The sequence below is a fragment of the Carassius carassius genome, chromosome 3 (genome assembly GCF_963082965.1).
Source record: "Carassius carassius chromosome 3, fCarCar2.1, whole genome shotgun sequence".
NCBI lineage: Eukaryota > Metazoa > Chordata > Actinopteri > Cypriniformes > Cyprinidae > Carassius > Carassius carassius.
Window position 1 is genome coordinate 37,794,818 of NC_081757.1, and position 18,857 is coordinate 37,813,674.

At 47.2% G+C, this 18,857-nt stretch overlaps 1 protein-coding gene across 6 annotated transcripts in view; it reads left to right on the forward strand.

Annotated features, from left to right (window-relative positions):
* The first annotated feature begins 717 nt into the window (after nt 1-717).
* The window catches only part of pacsin3 (protein kinase C and casein kinase substrate in neurons 3), a 53,002-nt gene continuing 34,862 nt past the window's right edge, over nt 718-18,857 (forward strand). For 4 of the 6 annotated variants that reach the window (XM_059537395.1, XM_059537443.1, XM_059537451.1 and 1 more), the window contains exon 1: nt 718-789. The gene's annotated coding sequence lies outside the window, so the exon portion shown is untranslated. Of the gene's footprint in view, nt 790-3,609; nt 3,748-18,857 lie in introns of those variants that run through there. The other 2 variants (XM_059537414.1, XM_059537434.1) reach the window with 2 other exon arrangements.

An 18,857-nucleotide genomic window follows, 5' to 3' on the forward strand; every position in this document is an offset into this window, starting at 1 on the left:
AGATGTGATTATGATCATTTGATAAAATGAAGAGAGCGCGCCATACGTTGGAGATCATTTTATTTTGTTGACTGTTTCCCGTCAAGGAGGCCGCTGAATGCGCCACTTTAAATGGTTTCGTGGTGCTCGTTGTTGTATTTTAAAACGCAACTGCAATGTTTTCAAATGACACTTGATCTCCGAAGTGGTGTTATTACTATTCTAGATTTATGAACATCTGGTTGTGTATATGGATTTTTCTGTATAAACAGTGTTTTATTTATTTATTTATTTTTTTTGTAATATCAATTCTCTATATAACTCATGTATTGTAAGTACGGTAATTTTTTTTTTTTTTTTTTTTTAGTTCTAAGGGACAAGATGTAATATTTTATATGGTAATTGTGCCACAGCTGCTGTCCATAGAGCTTAACTTCTGTTGAACCCAGGACATTCCTTGAGTGAGGTGTAGACTTATGGCTAGGTCAGGTTTGAGGCCAGTAGCACATAGCTAAGGTGTTTTCCAATGTCCTCATGATTGCCTCTTCAGGTCTTCCATGTGTGGCATTTCACTCTCCATCACAGAATGTACCACCTTTGAGTGCCTGGGTTTATATTAACCTGCTGCTTTCTCTACTGTTCTGCCATCTTAAGAGGAAAGGGAGACTCTTTCTGCTGCTTACAGCACATCTTCCCTGGTTTACTAAAACCAGACAAAAGCCTAACATCATCTTCTTCTTACAGGGCCACTGAAGAGGCCGTTTTCTTGGGCAAAGTACCACTAATTTCTAACATTCTCCTTTGCTTGTGGTAAGTTCCTCATTTTAAGCTTGTTTCTCTCTGGTTTTGCAAATGTTATTCTGCATTTCCATGTATCTATCTTTGCCATTTGTGAATTATTCTGCATCTCTTTTAGTGGTCGACCCAGTATGTGTTTTTCTAATGTTGATGTCTAGATGTCGGAATAATACAATGCCAAACAAGGAAAAGCTTGCTTAAATGAAAGCTTATTTTAAACAACATTTTTTTAAGAAAAGTATACATTGACACGTCTGTTGGTAGATTTACACAATAGTGAAATATCACCTCATTGACCAGAGTGGGAAGCGTGCTAATCTCAAAATGGCCAAATATTGTGTGATTAATCAGCGTGGCTGAAATATAGGTCAGTAATCCATTCACAATTTGAGATAATTTGGATTGCATGATTTCCCTCATGAAAGTAATCTGGCATTGCTGTTTGTACTGTCTTTCTAGCATTTAGTTTCCTCTAACCATGTTGTTTGCCAGTTGCAAAGAAATCAGACCTTGTTGGAAAGAATGTCCTTGTTGGAAAAAGTATGATTGGATTAATGGGCATTTCTAGAGTTGAAATATTGTAGATGCTCTGTAGACTTGTATACATTAATCAGATTAATGACTGCGAGTTTCCAGCAAGGCTTATAGGAGATTCAACTCCTCCTTCCTATGGCCTCATTCTGCTCAGACGGAAGCCATTGTTTTCATTGGTCTGTGGTAACAGGTTATCCAGTATTTGTCATTTATTTGCTGACTTGGCCCACGAATCAAAGGTTTCTTGTGTATCACTGGGGCTGACATGCATTTACCCTGTTTGCGAAGGTGTGCATGTCAGAGAGAAACCACATCTAACAACTAGAGTAAGTGTCCCCTTGTAGGTGTAGTTTACCCCAAAGCGAACACTTTTACTCGCCTTGGTTTTGATTTAGATCTGTTTGTCTTTTTTTTAACACGTAAAATGAAGACGTTTTGCAGAATGGTTATGTTGCTCTCTTTCCACACAAAAAGTGATTGGGGAAGGAGACTGTCAAGCAAAAAAGAAAAAAAAAGCAGCCTAAAAGTATTTTGTGCAATATTTCATATCTCCTGGAGCTTTGGTGCAGTCACCTACAGAAATTATGACTTTAAATGGTTAACCCATGGTCATTTTGAACCTTAGTTAAACAGAATCCTGGGTTATCTTGCTTCGCATTTCACACTGCTCATAAATTACACTAGGTTTACAATTAACTAGGGCTGGGCGATATGGAGCAAAAAATATATCTCGATATATTTTGCTATATCTCGATTAACGATATATATCTCTATCTTTACAGAAAAATAACCCCCCAAAAACTACTGTAAAAACAAATATGCCAAATATTACATGTTTAGGGCCCTATGAAATGTTTTATTTTTTTCTTCACCATTTGTTTTATTGTTACTAGGGCTGTGACGGTGGCTGATTTTTACCACCGTGGTAGTCATGGATCAACAACCGCCGGTGGCGCGGTATTTGAAGAATTTTTTTTTATTATATATATATATTAGTGTCAAAATTTGCTTGTTAATGAAGGCGATAATTTTTTTTCCAGTTTAACGTATTCAAATTATTTCACAAAGGGGCGGGGATGGCCACCCACTCACAACTGCTGCTTCTGTCACGTTTTATCAAGACAAGAAGTGAATTTATTCAGTCGCAGAATGACTGAACAGGAAACGTTTCAGACACGTGCTCCACTTCACTCTATTATCAGGTGCAAGTTAAGCGAGCGCGGACGTTCCTGTGCTCAATATGTGCTCATATCGCACACCCCTAATTGTAAGGCTGCAGAAGACTTAATAATGTACACATCTTATTAACAACTTTTATGTCACTTATGTTTTTTTTTTATATGTAAAAAAAAGCAGCACAAACATTCGTTAAAATATTTTTATATTTCTTTGTGTTCCATGAAAGTAAATGTCATAAATGGGTTTGGAAAAGCATGAGAATGCTTAATACACATTGGTTTAATGGGATAATCTACCCTGAAATGGAAATTGTCATAATTCTCATAATTGTCTTAATTACCGTATTTTTCGGACTATAAGTCGCACCTGAGTATAAGTCGCATCAGTCCAAAAATACGTCATGAGGGAAAAAACATATATAAGTCACACTGGACTATAAGTCGCATTCATTTAGAACCAAGAACCAAGAGAAAACATTACCGTCTACAGCCGTGAGAGGGCGCTCTATGCTGCTCAGTGTAGACTACAGGAGCACTTTGGAGCAGCATAGAGCGCCCTCTCGCGGCTGTAGACGGTAATGTTTTCTCTTGGTTCATTTCTCTAAGTTCATGTCAAATTAATTTTGATAAATAAGTCGCACCTGACTATAAGTCGCAGGACCAGCCAAACTATGAAAAAAAAGTGTGACTTATAGTCCGGAAAATACGGTACTCACTTTAACTTTTACTTAAAAACTCACTAACCTCCCCATTTTTTCTTAAACCAACAGCATTATTTCAGTCATCTTGTAGTCCTGTCTTCATGCCTAAATTTTGCCATTAAATTTTGGTTGTTAGTTGTTTGACTAAAGAAATGGTCTGTTTTGTAGTTATCTAACTTGAGAGACTTTAGCACTGATTTGGCGAAAACCTCTAAATAGAGTAAACGACCTATGAAATGTAAACTTCACCAAAAGCAGGGCCCCTGACACTCTGTTAGTCTCTGAGCAACTTGTGCAACAAATTGTGAAAGACATTTATACAAATGGGAGTTCATCGCATCTGTTTTCTCTTGGGGAAGGGGGTTGCCCGGTTTAAGCAGTAGATTACAAATAACATGCATGATCGGCCATCTGCTGCTGTCTATTTTTCATCTGGGCTGACTGGTACAGTTTTCTATACTATAATAATTTAAATCATTGTGGAAATGCAATGGATTGCACATTTTAAACTGAAGCCTTTTCAAGGATTTGGATGTGTTCTAGGACAAAGAAATTAAGTAAGTCCGAACAACACTAGGTAGATTTTATCATTGTTAGTCATGGGTAATGTTAATTTAATCAGGTTTTGAATTTCACAAAGTTTTTGTCTTTTTACAATCCAAAAGCTGGTTTCGTATCCTAGGTCTCAAGGTTTCTTTGTCAACAGCAGGAATCTGTTAATACATTTGTACCATGTTGTTCTGTACAGTGTTTCAAAGGTCAGCAAGCAAGCATGACTATTACTTTTGCTCATACTTGGGTACGGGAGAATGTTAAAATCCCTAACTTTTAAATATTAAACTTTTCTGCATAACACTGCATTCAGCACAATTAATGAACCTGAAAGTCAACTTAAATGGTATGGTTCATTAAAACAGGTGAAAAATCCCACAGATTAACATTGAATGAGAGATTCAGTATGTCTGGGGACCAAAAAAAAAATTGTGACCGTTTTGACTGGATCCAGTAAGCCACCACATTTACATATGTGCTTTTAGGAAATATTATTCAGGGTATGTATCACATAGTAGGATTGGGGATGCACGATATTGGATTTTTGCCAATATCCGAAATGCCGATATTTTTCAACTCATTTTGGCCCATAGGCAATGCAGATACCAATATATTTCCTTTTGTTTGGAGACAATACCAAGTCTCTCCTATGTAGAAATTATAAACAAATTATTAAAACATTTTGGTTAGTTTTTTTTTACCAAAAATACTTCAAATTACTTTTTAGAATGAAATAATTAAGTTATTTTATAATGAGAGTTATAAAAAATGAGTTATAAAAATTAAATCAACTAATGGTCTAAAGCAGCGGTTCTCAATTCTAGTCCTCGCGCCCCTCATCTCTGTATATTTTGCATGTCTCTCTTTGTTAACACACCTAATTCAGATAATCAGCTCGTTAGAAGTGAGCTCCGTGCATGAACTGTTTCCATTGACATGATCCCTACACCGTGTTCATTGCTCCCTACTCCCTGAGCAGGGGAAACCTGTTGAAGTTTACTTCACTTTGGAAAATTCATTCATGAATTTGTACTGTGCAATGTCTTCACACACAGACAAGTGTGATATCATATACCTATCCAAATACAATTTAAATTCACGTCTCGCACAGTGTACTTGAATGGATCATATACATTCGCTTTGAACTGGAATCATGGCGAAATATTCTGTGACGTCCACTTCGCAGGGCACTTACAGTACGTTCGAATAAAACAAACAGAGCAGAGGGGTGCGAGGACTAAAATTGAGAACCGCTGGTCTAAAGCAAAAGAGCTTCACAAATTCATAAAATCTTCTAGAGCTCCTTGTATTTCGATCCCACTGTGGTGGTCGTCTGCGGCGCCCTGGTGGGCTTCTGTCTCGACCACACGGATGTGGTGGTCTTCTGCTCTGCCCTGGTGTCACCGTTGACCCTCCAGAGTCGAGTCAGGGCTAGTCCCCGTGGACCCTCCAGAGTCGAGTCAGGGCTAGTCCCCGTGGACCCTCCAGAGTCGAGTCAGGGCTAGTCACCGTTGACCCTCCAGAGTCGAGTCAGGGCTAGTCACCGTTGACCCTCCAGAGTCGAGTCAGGGCTAGTCACCGTTGACCCTCCAGAGTCGAGTCAGGGCTAGTCACCGTTGACCCTCCAGAGTCGAGTCAGGGCTAGTCACCGTTGACACTCCGGAGTCGAGTCAGGGCTAGTCACCGTTGACACTCCGGAGTCAAGCCAAGTCAACAATGATCTTCATGAACAAATGCAAGTCACCAATGATCTTCATGAGCAAATGCAAGTCACCAATGATCTTCATGAACAAATGCAAGTCACCAATGATCTTAATGAGCAGTGTCAGGCCACCAATGATCTTCATGAGCAGAGTCAAGTCAGCATTGATCTTCTGGAATCCAGTCTAAACACCATGGGATTACCAGAGTCTCTCCACGTCTTTGTGGAACTACCAGAGCCTCCCCACGTCTCTGCTGAACTACCAGAGCCTCTCCATGTCTCTGCTGAACTACCAGAGCCTCTCCACGTCTCTGCTGAACTACCAGAGCCTCTCCACGTCTCGGCTGAACTACTAGAGCCTTTCCTCATCTCGGCTGAACTACCAGAGTCTCTCCTCGCCTCTGCGGAACTGCCAGAGCCTCGTCACGTCTCAGCCGAACTCTCTGAGCGCTCGACTGATCCTGTCGTGGCCACGGAGGCTACCCTTAACTTGTTCATGTTCTCCGTTTCAGACTTGCCTAACCAGACTTGCTCTCCTGTTAATTCAATCCCACTGTGGTGGTCGTCTGCGGCGCCCTGGTGGGCTTCTGTCTCGACCACACGGATGTGGTGGTCTTCTGCTCTGCCCTGGTGGGCTTCTGTCTCGACCACACGGATGAGGTGGTCTTCTGCTCCGCCCTGGGGGGCTTCTGTCTCGACCGCACGGATGTGGTGGTAGTCTGCGCCACCCTGGTGGGCTTCTGTCTCGACCACACGGATGTGGTGGTCTTCTGCTCCGCCCTGGGGGGCTTCTGTCTCGACCGCACGGATGTGGTGGTCTTCTGCACCGCCCTGGTGGGCTTCTGTCTCGACCACACGGAGGTGGTGGTCGTCTGCACCGCCCTGGTGGGCTTCTGTCTCGACCACACGGATGTGGTGGTCTTCTGCTCCGCCCTGGGGGGCTTCGGTCTCGACCGCACGGATGTGGTGGTCTTCTGCGCCGCCCTGGTGGGCTTCTGTCTCGACCACACGGATGTGGTGGTCTTCTGCGCCGCCCTGGTGGGCCTCTGTCTCGACCACACGGATGTGGTAATCTTCTCCTCCGCCCTGGTGGGCTTCACGTCATTCCTGGACTTGTGTTTTGTGGTTGTTTTGTTTTGCTCTTCTGTCTGTTTCCCTCTAAGGACCTGGCCCTCCGTCCCTCCCCCTGATCCTCCGCCGGTCCACCTCCCTCCTGGGCTCCTTGTTTTTGTGTTTGCACTTCTTGTCTCTGTTTCCCCATTTTACCTGGTTCTTTTGTCTCTGTTTCCCCATTTTACCTGGCCCTCCGTCCCTCCCCCTGGTCCTCCGCCGCTCCACCATCTCTCCTGGTCTCTTTGTGTCCTTGGTCTCTTCTTGGGTTCGGGTGGAGCATCTGGCAGCTGCTCCGTGGAGGAGGGGGTAATGAAAGTGAAAAGTGAAAAAGTGAAACGTGACGTGACATTCAGCCAAGTATGGTGACCCATACTCAGAATTCATGCTCTGCATTTAACCCATCCGAAGTGCACACACACAGAGCAGTGAACACACACACACACTGTGAACAACAACTGGAGCAGTGGGCAGCCATTTATGCTGTGGTGCCCGGGGAGCAGTTGGGGGTTCGGCGCCTTGCTCAAGGGCACCTACGTCGTGGTATTGAAGGTGGAGAGAGCACTGTACATGCACTCCCCCCACCTACAATTCCTGCCGGCCCGAGACTCGAACTCACAACCCTTCGATTGCGAGTCCGACTCTCTAACCATTAGGCCATGACTTCCCCTTAATGTAACGCTCTGTCTAGTCTCTGTTTCCCTGGGTGTCCACTAGTGGGCTCACTTCCCTTTAGGCACTTCACCGTAGGCACTACAATTCCCACTAGCCTTGTCCCTTCATCACAGTAATTGCACTCCTGCTAATTGCACCAGGTGTCTTCACTTATTAGTCATTAGCCTCACTATATTTACCCGTCTTTTCCTGTTTGTCTTGATGGAGTCTTTACCTTCCGTTTCCTGCCGTACCCAGTCTTCTCGTCTCCCGAGTTCCTCGTATTCCAAGTTCCTCTTCCTGTTCCCGTTCCTGTTCCCTTTCCTGTTCCTCCTTTGTTTTGTTTGTTTGGATTGTTTCTGGTTTTGACCCTGGCTTGTTTGGATTACGATTTGGATTACCCTTAATAAATACATACTGCTATTGGATCTATCGTTCTGTTTCACTGGGTCACCGAACGTCACAGATAGCCTCTTTAAGTAAGGAGTAATTGACAACATGTCATTTAATTATTACAAATAATGCACGCCCGTAGTGGTGATGCGGCTGTGATGGAAAGAGATAATGCAGTAAATAATTTGTTCACCCAAAAATAAAAATGGAGCCATAAATTACTCCCCCTGAAGTCATCCTAGGTGTGTATGAATTTCTTCATATTTAAAAAACTGTCTTGAAATAATCACAAAGAGCTGTGTTACTTCTGATAAGAAAAAATGTCTTAGCTCTTAAATAATGTCCATTTTATTGCAGAATTACAACAAGTGACATTTTGACATTCTTAAATATGGCATGACTGATCACTGTAGCACCTTCAAGCAGCAGTGCAGAGCGCGAGTCTCTTCCACTTAAATGCAAGTTATAGCTTGAAATAAACATGCATAAACATCAGAAGGTATGTTTTAAAAAAACAGTACAACTTACTTAAATTGTGTCAAATATGCTTATGGATCACTTAACATTGCATTTACCTCAGAAAAGCCATGCAGTGTTCACACTTGGTTAGGCCATCCTTAAAAATATTCTTGTTTGCCGTAACCCGACTGACCCTGTCAATTTAGCACCGACTCAATTTTTATTTTTTTTTGCTTTTAGTCCGACCGACTTGCCGTAAATTTGCAGTAAACTAAATGTTCGCGGTCACTGTTCAAAGTCATACGGGTTCTGGCACCATAATACATCTAAAAAAATTCATTAAAACAGCTCGACACAGCTTTAACTTGGCACAAAGTTCTGGAAAAACTGTGCCCAGATCTTTCCCCATACCTTCTCCTCTCTAGTCTAAAACCGTGACCGTGTCGACTGTCACTTTATGTTCGAAAATCTATTGCACGAATCAAGCACGAATCAACCAACACAAGTTTCGAAAACGAAAATAAGAAAATTATTTTAACGACCCTTTCTCGGAGCGCGTCCAGGTAATAATTTTTTTTTTTTTTTTTTGAACAGGTGTCACACAGCAACTGCAGCTTCGGACAAACACGCATAACAGCAAATAATACTTCTGCACAATGTTTCTCTTTTTACAACAGATATGTGAATTCAGCTGGTATTCAGTCTCATACAGTTTCGGGCTTGAATCGCCTAGGGCTGTCAAAATAGCTGAAAAAACTAAATTCGAATTTTTTACTTAAATATGATCAAAATTCGAATTGTATTCGAATTTTAAATGCATAATTTCAGTTAGGGTGAAGAAAAGCTTTTTGCTTCTCTTCTGAGGCTCAAGATAGCGCATCGAGCAAAATATTACTGCATGTTTATTCAAAGCATTAGAATACATGACTGTGAAAAAAACATAATATTTAAAATAATGTTTATGAACCAATTATTATTAAGTTGCTTAAAGAACTATAAACAAAACGGCATCATGTATGCATGCATTGTTAAATAAATAAAAAGGGCGGAAAACCAGTCACACAGGATACATTTTTTCATTTAAAAACATGAGATGCGCGAAATATGCGTTCTGTGTGAACGGCTTGGTTTCAGTTTTGATGTAAACAAGATCTTCTCCACATTGATTTTTTATTTTTTTTTAAGTGGCTTCAACTGGATAGGCTAACATAACCTTATGTTAGCCTATGCGCATTTCACCTTTCTCAAGATGGCGCCGCCGAGTCCGGTCGCCGTCCAGGTCGCTCCGCTTAGATTGTTTTTATTTACTTTCTTACCTACTTTTGCTTTCTCTTTTTACACACATTACCTCTGCACTGATCATATACGACATAGAAACACTTTTGGACATTGGACACCGCTTAACTGACCTGTTTCAGGACACTTTATCCTCCAACCCATCGTGGCCATCTGAGATTCTCCGGAACGCCGAGATGAACAATGGCCACCTGAATAACCACCCGAGGCGACAGATCAAGAAACACCGCGGGAAACGTGCTGGGATTCGCAACAGACTGAGGAAAAGAGCGCACAGCCCTCCTTTACCGAGCATTCTGCTCGCCAATGTCCAGTCTCTGGAGAATAAGATAGACGATCTTAGAGCCAGGATAAGTTTCCAACGGGACATTAGGGACTGTAACATCCTTTGCTTGTCTGAAACGTGGCTCACGCCCTTGGTCCCGGACGCTGCTGTAACGCCGTCTGAAAACTTCTCTGTTTTACGGATGGACTGGACAGCCGAGGCCGGCAAATCCAAAGGCGGAGGAGTGTGTTTCATGATTAACAAGAAATGGTGTGATCCCAGGAATATCTCCTCACTGTCGCGCTCCTGCTCGCCTCATCTGGAACATTTAACCATTATTTGCCGCCCATTCTATCTGCCCCGGGAGTTTTCATCGATCATCATAACTGCCGTTTACATCCCACCACAAGCAGACACCGGTTTGGCTTTGTCTGAGCTTCACGATGCGCTCAGCGGCTACATCAACAAACATCCTGAGGCTGCTATTATCATCGCTGGGGACTTTAACAAAGCCAAACTGAGGCAAGTTATGCCTAATTTTTATCAACATGTATCCTGTCCAACCAGAGGACCGAATACACTGGATCATTGCTACACTCAGTTTAAGAATGCCTACAAAGCTCGCTCACTACCGGCTTTCGGCAAATCGGACTATGCCGCCATTTTCCTCACACCGGAATATAAACAACGGCTCGTTCAAGATCCCCCGGTGCAGAGGGTGGTGACGCGATGGTCCGCCCAATCAGAAGCAACGTTACAGGCGGCTCTTGATGACGTAGACTGGGACATGTTTCGGCAAGTTCATCTGACGTCAGCGAGTTCACGGATGTAACGTTAAGCTTTGTAAACACGCTAGCCGAACAAGCCACGGATACAATAACTACAAGGTCATTCTCAAATCAGAAACCGTGGGTGGACAGATCAATCCGTGCAGCAGTAAACAAACGAACTGCTGCTTACAACGCCGGTCTTCTGTCAGGAAACATGAGCGAGTACAAAGCATCGTGCTATGCTCTCCGGCGCGCAGTAAGAGCCGCCAAACACAGATACAGGGAACGCATAGAGTCACATTTCCAGCTAAATGACTCCCGACGCATGTGGCAAGGACTAAGGACCATCTGTGACTTTGGAAATAAATCCTCTGCAGAGGTGAGAGCAGATCCGTCGCTGGCTGACGAGCTAAACACTTTCTACGGCCGCTTTGAAAACAATCTAAGCAGTGTGAGTCTGCCGATCAGCGCGTCAGGAAGCAGCAGTCAGATCAGCGATCATCATGCGATCACCGTGTCGGAGGACGAGGTTCGGAGGGCACTAAAGCGAGTGAATGTAAGGAAAGCAGCCGATCCGTGCAGCAGTAAACAAACGAACTGCTGCTTACAACGCCGGTCTTCTGTCAGGAAACATGAGCGAGTACAAAGCATCGTGCTATGCTCTCCGGCGCGCAGTAAGAGCCGCCAAACACAGATACAGGGAACGCATAGAGTCACATTTCCAGCTAAATGACTCCCGACGCATGTGGCAAGGACTAAGGACCATCTGTGACTTTGGAAATAAATCCTCTGCAGAGGTGAGAGCAGATCCGTCGCTGGCTGACGAGCTAAACACTTTCTACGGCCGCTTTGAAAACAATCTAAGCAGTGTGAGTCTGCCGATCAGCGCGTCAGGAAGCAGCAGTCAGATCAGCGATCATCATGCGATCACCGTGTCGGAGGACGAGGTTCGGAGGGCACTAAAGCGAGTGAATGTAAGGAAAGCAGCCGGACCTGATGGGATTTCTGGCCGTGTTCTGCGGTCCTGCGCTGATCAGCTCGCTGGTTTGTTTACATCCATTTTTAATGAGTCTCTTGCTACATCGGTGGTTCCCACCTCATTCAAAAAATCGGTCATCATCCCTGTGCCTAAAAACAATAAACCCTCTTGTCTGAATGACTATCGTCCAGTTGCCCTCACATCAATAGTCATGAAGATCTTTGAGGGACTGGTTAAAAACGTCATCTGCTCCTCCATACCGGATACTTTGGACCCTCTTCAGTTTGCCTATCGCCCTAACAGATCCACTGATGATGCCATCTCTCACATCCTGCACTCTTCTCTCACACACATTGACAGCAATAACAGGAACTACGTAAGGCTGCTATTTATTGACTATAGCTCAGCTTTTAATACTATAGTCCCCTTAAAGCTAGCTTCTAAACTCATAGACCTCGGCCTGAATTCTTCACTCTGCAACTGGATTCTTGATTTCCTCACCGGCAGACCTCAAGTGGTGAAACTAGGCCAGTACACCTCCAGCTCCATCACCCTGAACATAGGAGCCCCACAGGGCTGTGTCCTGAGTCCCCTGCTCTACTCTCTCTGCACACATGACTGCGTGTCTTCGCACAGCTCCACATCCATTATCAAATTTGCTGATGATACTGTGGTTCTGGGCCTCATTCACAACAATGAGACCGCATACTTGGATGAGGTAGAGAAATTAACATCATGGTGCCAGGACAACTGTCTCTTTCTGAATGTGAGCAAAACTAAAGAGCTGATTGTGGACTTCAGGAAGAAACAGCAGCAGCCCTATACTCCTCTTATGATCAGCGGGACCCCTGTAGAGAGGGTGAGCAGCTTCAAGTACCTTGGTGTAAACATCTCGGAGGACCTGACTTGGACTACTCACATTCAAACTCAGGTTAATAAAGCCAGGCAAAGACTGTACCATCTGCGACAGCTGAGGAAATTCAGGGTCTCACCAGCAATCCTGAAAACTTTCTATTCTGGGGCTATAGAAAGTGTATTGACTCAGTGCATCTCAGTGTGGTATGGGAACAGCTCCAGTCATGACTGCAAAGCACTGCAGAGAGTTGTGCGCTTAGCTGAGCGCATCTCCGGGTCTGCTCTCCCCTCTCTGCAGGACATCTACCTCAAACACTGCAGAAGTAGAGCTACTAAAATCATCAAGGACTCCATCCACCCTAGTAACCATATTTTCACTTTGCTGCCATCTGGTAAGCGCTACCGTTGCCTGATGGCAAAAACCGAGAGACTCAGGAGGAGTTTCTTCCCCCAGGCCATCAGGCTCCTAAACTCTTAACCAGTCCCTTAACATCCTCATGCCTCCACTTAATGTTCACTTTATCTTTTTCATTTTATTCACTACCTCACATAGACACACTGACAGTGTCACCATGTTTGCACATTTGATTCTTGTACATTCCTGTGTACCTTTGCGTTCTATTTAATTCTACAATATACATCTTTTTCATATTTTATTCTTATATTTTTATTGTTTACTTTTATTTCATTCTTACATAGCTATATTTATGTTTATTTCCATCTGTGTTGTTTTCTTTAATAATTGCACTGTCCATGGAGCGGACCTGACTCACATTTCACTGCTGGTTATGTATGCTATATATAATTTGGTATGTGACAAATAAAACTCTTGAATAATGCAATGACACATATATTGTCATCGCATCTCGTGCGCGTACACGAGGTGAAAGATGAGAAAGCAGATACTGCGTGTCGAGCTCGTCCGCCTTTGAAAGTTGTGTAGACACAGCTGTGCATGCGGCGATATGTAATGGAACACGTACCGGGGCTCATAAGGCAGCTTCCTTAATGCACACCAAAAATTCATATGCGCATTATTGGTCTTTACCAATATATTGAATCTTTACATTCCTCCTGCCTGTTGTCCGTGGATTTACCTATATTTGGTGTTATTTGCCGTATAAAACTTTAGTTCCCTTTCGAGAGTACTCTCGTACTGCGTAAGCTAGCTTACGCTATGGGAAAAGGTCCCCTTTTCTCGAGAATATGAAGCCAAAAATTATCCTTAATTTTTAAATAATGTAAAACGCAGTGCTGCAGCACAGCAGACCCAAGCGAAGCGGCTCGCGCGCTTATTGGCTGTGCTGCGGCAACTGCAGCAACCTATGGTGAGGCGGCGGAGAGTAACGAACCAATGGGGGCGCTTCGCGCCCATTGGACGTCAGAGCGCGCCAAAATAGGCGTGGCTGGAACTATATAAGCCACCGCTTCACCATAGGGATCAGATTTCATCTCCTTCAGCGATCTCACCTGCACTTCGCTGTCTTCTCCGGAGAAGCCTCTACACGGCGTCGAAAAGCCTCTCAGCGGGATAGCACTGCAACGCAGATCTGAGGACGCCGGCTCGTGCTTCATCTCGACGCCGCCTTCAGCACTCGCTTCCTGCTGCGCCATCCGGCGTGACTATATCCTTTTCAAAGCTAGTGTGTTTGCCGCTGCATCACACTTTTTTCCTCCAGAATTCGAGGCGTTGTTTCAAATGCCTCGGGCCTGCGCTTCCTGCCGAGGCCCTCTGCCCAGCGAGGACCGCCACATCATCTGTGTCTCCTGCCTGGGCCGCGAGCATGCTGAGAGCGCACTCTTCAAGGGCGGCTGCCCTGAGTGCGACGACATGGCTATATCGACCCTGCGGGCTCGATTAGCTCAAACCAGCCACGATGCTCCACCCGCTCCGCCTCTTCTCTCTCAAGTGCCGCGTAAGAAACGCCGCGATCAGAGAATGCCTGAGCATACTGCTACACGCGAGCTCACGCCGGAACACTCCCCGCGTGCCTCGCCCGCTCTCTCTCCTTCGCCTGTCCTCTTCGTGGACGAGCAGCGCCAGTCCCTGCTCACCAGCGCCCCCTTCTCCTTCGGAGCGCCTGAGGCGGAAGAGGACAGACACGACAGCCTTTCTCTCGCCGCGTCCAGTAGTGAGGAATGGTCGGGCTCCATTGCGGACCTCCCCCCCTCTACAGCACCCAGCTGCACCGGACAATGCGCCGATATCGACGCGGAGCTTACTCGCGTGCTTACAAGGGCTGTCAGCGACCTTCAGCTCGACTGGTCTCCTCCAGACGAGCCCGCTAAAAGCAGGCTGGATGAATGGTTCCTGCAGGGGCGCCCTTCGGCCCCTCCGCAAAGAAACGCCCCCTTCTTCCCGGAAGTTCACAATGAACTCACGAAGTCGTGGAAAGCCCCATTCTCCGCACGCTTGAAGACTTCTGTCTCGTCAGCGCTCTCCTCTGTCGACGGCGCCCGAGACCACGGTTACGAGAGCCTCCCCCCTCTCGAGGAGGCTATTGCTGCACACCTCTGCCCGCCCTCAGCCGCTGGATGGCGGTCGAAGCCTGTGCATCCATCCAAGCCGTGCCGCACCACCTCAGCTCTCGCTGGCCGAGCTTACACCTCCGCTGGTCAAGCTGCTTCGGCTCTACACACCATGGCTGTGCTGCAGGTTTTTCAGGCCAGACTTCTCCGTAACCTGGACGAGTCTGCCCCAGATACCTATGACTTTAAAGATCTCCGCAGCGCTACTGATCTAGCCCTGCGTGCGACAAAGACCACAGCACAAGCGTTCGGCCGAAGCATGGCAAGCCTCGCTGTTTTAGAGCGACACCTCTGGCTCACGCTCACGGAGATGAAAGACGCCGACAAATCCGCCTTTCTCGACTCTCCTATCTCGCCTTCCGGCCTCTTTGGCCAGTCGGTTAAGGGTTTCGCTGAACGCTTCACTGAGGCTCAGAAAACGTCACAGGCAATGAGACACTTCCTGCCGAAACGCTCTAGCTCTGCTGCGGGACGCCGTAGAAATGCGCCGCCCCCTCAGACCTCGAAGTCATCGCAGCCAGACTTACAGTCTCGCCCAGCGACCAAAACCCAGCACCGCTCTCGCTCTACGAGCCGCAAACCGCCAGAGAGACGGGGACCTCGGCCCAGGATTGTGCTGAACCCCGAGCCTCCGAAGCCCTCCTGACCTTCGGGCTGAAAAGACCGTGGTTAAGTCCCGCTGCGGCCGGACCACCACACAAGAAACCTCACATGCTTCCTCCAATCCCCTCACTAAAGGCGGTTGGAGATGTCTATACTGCAGTAAACGAGCCTGTTACAATGCACGCACGCCTGCACACAAACGCCGTTTTCACGGCGACCTCAATAAAGCACAAAAAGAGCTTTTTCTATGTAGGCAGTGTGCCCACTACACAGTACGCACCCCTACATGTATACACACTCCCCCAAGTGTCACAAAGACTCACTCGGGTCTCCTTTCATGCCCACCTTCCCGCTCGCGCCGGAGGTGCTCTAAATGTAGCGCGCGTGCCCACTTCTCAGTGCGCAACCCTACAAATAAGCGCTGTCACCACAGTGTCACAAGCACAGCATACTCGAGCTACTGGTCCCCTCATAACAGGCGGCCAGTGCCCGAAGCACATTCAACCCATAGCCGCACGAGCCGCTGCATGGCAGGCCATCCCCGGCATATCAAATTGGGTTTTGAATATAATAAAACGAGGTTACTCGCTCCAGTTCGCTCGCAGACCGCCGCGCTTTCGCGCCGTGGTCGAAACGAAAGTGAAAAGCGAAATGACACACGTCCTTCGCGCCGAACTGATAAACCTTCTTGCAAAAGGGGCGATAGAAACTGTCCCCCCTGCGCAGCGCGAGTCAGGCTTTTACAGCCGCTACTTCCTCGTACCAAAAAAGGATGGCGGCCTCAGACCCATCCTAGATCTCAGACGTTTGAGCAAAGCGCTTATGACGCGATCGTTCAAAATGTTAACTACCAAACAAATACTCGCGCAAATTCGCCCGAGGGATTGGTTTTTCTCAGTGGATCTGAAAGACGCTTACTTTCACATTCAAATAGCACCCCATCACAGGCCATTCTTGAGATTCGCCTTCGAGGGGCAGACTTATCAGTACATGGTTCTTCCATTCGGCCTCTCCGTAGCGCCCCGTACGTTTACACGGTGCATGGATGCCGCTCTCGCACCCCTGAGAATGCGGGGAGTGCGAGTATTGAACTACCTCGACGACTGGCTAGTTTTAGCCCATTCCGAGGAACTACTGACGACACACAGATCCTGGATCCTCAGCCATTTAGAATGCCTGGGTCTCACGATCAACACTGTCAAGAGCGCTCTGTCTCCCAGCCAGAGGATTTCCTTTTTGGGGATAGACATAGACTCTGTGACATGTACAGCGCGTCTGACGTCACAGCGCGCTCTCACTATTCAGCATTTAGCCGTGTCGTTCAAAGCCGGGTCTCTTTACCCGCTCAAACGATTTCAGAAAATGCTAGGTCTGATGGCATCAGCCTCTGCGGTTCTCAAACTGGGCCTGCTGCGCATGCGCCCACTACAGCGCTGGCTGAGAGACCGTGTTCCAGCGCGCGCCTGGATTTCCGGCCGCGCGCGCATCAGGGTGACCCACGGCTGCATCACAGCTCTGGCCCCTTGGAAAATAGCCAACTGGTATCAGTTAGGCGTAAGCACGGGCGCTGTCTCGAAATGGAAAGTAGTCTCGACAGATGCATCCAACCTCGGTTGGGGTGCCCTGTACGAGGGCAGGTCTGCCTCCGGCCTCTGGTCGAGCCCGGAGCGACTGTTACACATAAACTGTCTGGAGATGATAGCGGTCGAACTATCCCTGAAAGCTTTCCTCCCATTTTTAAAGGGCCACCACGTTCTGGTCAGATCAGACAGCATGTCAGTGGTGGCCTACATAAATCGCCAGGGTGGTGTCAGGTCAGAAACCTTGCACACCCTGACCGAGCGTCTTCTGACATGGGCACATTACAATCTGCGCTCGCTAAAGGCAGCGCATGTACCTGGCATCCTGAACCGGGGCCCGGACATGCTTTCCAGGGCGAATGTTCCCCCTGGGGAGTGGTCTCTTCACCCACAGACGGTTCAGTTGATGTGGAGCATCTTTGGCAGGGCAGAGGTCGACCTCTTCGCCTCAGAAGACAACGCTCATTGCCCAATATATTTTTCAAAGAGCAGGGACGCGCTGGCCCTCGATTGGCCCAGACGCCCGCTTTATGCCTTCCCACCGGTCGCGATGCTACCGCAGGTCATCGATCGGGTCAGGAAGAGCAGATGTGCTATGCTGCTAGTAGCCCCACTCTGGACGACCCAACCTTGGTTCTCCGAGCTGATGCAGCTGTCCAGTACAGCCTCATGGCCAATACCGCTGCGGAAAGATCTCCTCACGCAGCTGAAGGGCGCGCTCTGGCATCCCCACCCCGAACTTTGGGCCCTTCATGTATGGCCCCTCAACGGGTACCCGGGAACCTCCCTGAGGGAGTGTTAAAGACCATTACGGAAGCCAGAGCGCCCTCAACCAGGCGCCTATACGCGCAGAAATGGTCAGTGTTCTCCACCTGGTGCGGGACACGGAACCTAGACCCTCACTTATGTGACGTGACGGAGATACTCTCCTTCCTACAGGAGCGTTTAGATGCGGGCAGATCCCCGTCTCAAAGTGTATGTGGCAGCCATTGCAGCTTCTCATGCTCCGGTGGCCGGCCTATCACTGGGAAAAAACGAACTGGTCATTCGTTTCCTTAAGGGAGCTCGTCGGATGAACCCTCCCCGACCCCCTTCAATCCCTTCCTGGGACCTGTCTACGGTCCTAGAGGCCTTAAAGGGCCCCCCTTTTGAACCGCTTCAGTCTGTCGATATGAAGCTTCTTTCGTTCAAAACCGCTTTTCTACTGGCTCTGGCCTCAGTCAAGCGAGTGGGGGATTTACATGCGCTATCTGTAAGCGCTGACTGTCTCGAGTTTGGGCCTAATGACTCCAGAGTCATTCTCAGACCAAGACACGGCTATGTCCCCAAGGTGCTCTCAACACCGTTCAGAGCGCAGGTCATCTCGCTGTCAGCCCTTTCCTCGCAAAGCGACGAAAGCAACGCGAGCTTCATCTGCCCCGTCAGGGCTCTTAAAACCTATATTGCGCGCTCCGCCTTATTCAGGAGGTCGGACCAGCTCTTCATATGCTTTGGTGGGCGCACCCGAGGTCTCGCCACCACGAAGCAAAGCCTATCGCGATGGATAGTAGACACTATCTCGCTGGCTTACAAATCTAAGGGCCTTCACTGCCCGTTCGGCATCAGAGCCCATTCCACCCGAGGTATGGCCTCGTCATGGGCGTGGTCCTGCGGGATACCACTGGATGATATCTGTGCGGCGGCAGGCTGGGCCTCTCCGTCCACATTTATTAGATTCTATAATCTGCAAGTCCCTGCCCTGCAGGCCAGGGTACTTTCTATATAGATGTGCTAAGCCTTATCACGTCCCCCTTTTTTCGTTCCCTATATAAAGCTCACTAAGGTTGGCTGTTGGGACTGGGATTTCTCCTGCTATAAAGCCCCGAGCTCTCGCCTCGGGCTGTGACAGGTCGAAGTTCCCGAGCACGCACGGCGTTTTAC